General features: G+C 36.1%; 1 pseudogene; it reads right to left on the bottom strand.

Moving 5' to 3' along the window:
* Positions 1–224: 224 nt before the first annotated feature.
* LOC133242450 (HIG1 domain family member 1C-like) lies at positions 225–520 on the bottom strand (annotated as a pseudogene).
* Between the last annotated feature and the right edge of the window lie 2,346 nt (positions 521–2,866).

Below are 2,866 nucleotides of genomic sequence, written 5' to 3'. Positions count from 1 at the left end.
GAGCCTGGTAGGCTGCAGTCCATGGGGTCGCTAAGAGTCAGACATGACTGAGTGACTTCACTTTCACTTTTCACTTTCATGCATTGGAGAAGGCAATGACACCCCACTCCAGTACTCTTGCTTGGAGAATCCCAGGGATTGGGTAGCCTGGTGGGCTGCCATCTATGGGGTTGCACAAAGTCAGACAGGACTGAAGTGACTTAGCAGCAGCAGCAGCAGCAGCTTCATTTTTTGGACCCATTGAAGAATTGAGGTCTAATGTAGTCCTTGCACATAGAGTAGAGAACACCTAGAGTCACAGCTCCTACAACAAATTCTTGGGCAGCAACTCTCATGTGAATAAGATGAATGAATATTTTTTGATCTTTTCTGTATTTTAACTTGTAAAGACACCATAGGACACCACAGTCATAAAGCCTTCTATCCCTACAAGGACGAAGGAGGAGTCTCTAGATTCCCTGATCAGTCAGGATAACTGGCCTTCGTCCTCATCTGCTGATCATGGGTTATCTGAAGACATTTTTCTCTCTAATAACATGTACCAGGTGCTACACTAGTCAATGGAAATAATCTTCCTTGTCTGCACAGGATGAATGAGGAAACCAGCAAGAGCAAGTATAATCACAATCAACATGACCTGGAAGTATCTGTTTGATATAATGACACATTTTAGATATTTTAATAAGTATACTTATTAAAATAAGTTTTGGAAAAGCTTTAATGTGATATAACTTAGAGAATTCAGCACTATGGCCAATAGTGCTGGGATGAATCTCCACAAAATAAGGACTGGGAATTCAACATGAAGGTAAAGTACAAACTGTCATGGGATGCTTCCTTAACTGTATTTGGAGCTAGCTAATTTAGAGGAAACTGCCAGAACATGGTGGAAAACAATGTGGGTGTTACATGTAAAATAGGTGATAGAGCTGTTTTCCCCTTATTTTTTTTATTACACAAATGGGAATACACTCCTGGTTTTTATATTCTCATCTGTTTTAAGATCTTAGGGTGATGGTGTAGTAGAACCATGTAGGTCAAGACACTTTATACTCTCAACTGTACACAGCCTATTAAAGTTTCCTAAACTTTCATTTTAATTTCTCTAGCCTATAGCTTATTGCTCAAACATAGTTACAATATTGTTTAACAGAAAACACACATGGAGAAAAAAAATATTCAACCACTTCACTCACTTTAATTTTGTTTATTAATTATAAAAATCTTAATTTAAACTAAGAAGTATATATTGAAAATTTTAATCAGGCTAGTGTTTTTGGACTAAAGAAAATAGTTCTTCACACAAATAAACAGCTAGGTTCAATATATGAGAGAATTTCTGAAAATAATTAATTTAAATATAATTAACACATAGTCAGGAAAGTATGTATTACTCCATTCTCACTGCATATAGTATGGTCATAATCTTGCTATCAGGCTGGGCCAATAAAACGTATGGTTATAATTCCCTGAAATTCTAAAATTCTAATAAGTAGTATTGAAGCACAGAGGAAAAGAGAAATGTATAGCAAAATTATCTAAAATATTGCTTAAAATCTCTAGATGTTTGACCCTAGTATATACCTTGTGCAATTTTTAGGTGAAATAATTGCAAGTTATTTACTATTTTAAAATATAAATAAACCAGCCAAAATGTTTTAGAGTCTAGATGCCAGGAGGCTGAGAACAAACTGCTTAAAAATAATTCAGAAATAAATATTTCAATATGAAAATAAATGGAAGTATAAAAATTACTAAAATAAATAATGCATAAAGACATACTTAGCTTAGTAAATTTCATAGAAAAGTATCCAAAAAACAACTGCTTATTGGAAAATGGCATTCAAAACAAGAAAAAAATTAGAAAAAAAGTTGGTGCCACCACCATATTGAAAAATCAAGAAATGTCAGTCACATGAAGATCATCGAATGCATAAGTTCAATAAACTTGAAACTTAGGTTAGTGACATGAAGCCTAGGTTAGTTAAAGTCAGTTTTGTTGGTGATTTAATATAGAGCTACACATGCAGACACAAACACACATTTATCTACAAAACTGTACAAGATTTTCAGCTATAAACTTATAGCTGAAACTCAGCAGGCCCAAACCAACAAACTGGTTTGGTCTCCAGAAACTCAAAAGGCTTTTAAGTTTCTTCAGGCTGCTCTCCTGCAAGCTCCAGCTCTGAGCTTGCCCACAGGGTCAGAATTTAATTTGTTTGTCGCTGAAAGAAAAGGTGTGGCATTGGAAGTTTTGACACAACCCCGAGGGCCTCACCAGCAACCTATTGCTTATCTAAGCAGAGAATTAGATGTAGTTTCACGTGGGTGGCCCCACTGCCTAAGAGTAATTGGGCAGCGGCTTTATTAGCACCTGAAGCTTTAAAAATAATTAATGGACAAAACCTTACTGTACTGACTTCTCATGATGTGAGTGGAATCTTAAATTCTAAGGTTAATATTTGGATGACAGACAGGCTTCTTAAGTATCAGTCATTGTTATTAGAAGGACCAGAAACTAAGCTTAAAGTTTGTGGAAATTTAAATCCTGCCACTTTCCTTCCTGAGAAGGAAAATGAAACACCTGATCACGATTGTTCTCAATTCCTAACTTTAAACTCTGCAGCTTGGGAGGATCTAAAGGATAAACTGCTGGGTCTGTGGAGCACTCTCTTCTTCATCAGTGGAAGGCTTCCCGTGGTGGACATCCCCACTTCAAGGAAAAGACTTTCTCCAAGTCTGTGAATACCTTTGACAACAATCACATGCGATGCCTCTTCTTCATCTGATGACATTTACCAATCCTAAAATGGACTGGTGCAACACTTTGTACTTTAACTATGGACATAATGTGACTTTTAATTAT

This window comes from Bos javanicus, chromosome X (genome assembly GCF_032452875.1).
Source record: "Bos javanicus breed banteng chromosome X, ARS-OSU_banteng_1.0, whole genome shotgun sequence".
Lineage (NCBI taxonomy): Eukaryota > Metazoa > Chordata > Mammalia > Artiodactyla > Bovidae > Bos > Bos javanicus.
The sequence above is the reverse complement of the archived record's forward strand: the minus strand, read 5'-3'. Positions and strand labels throughout refer to the sequence as shown.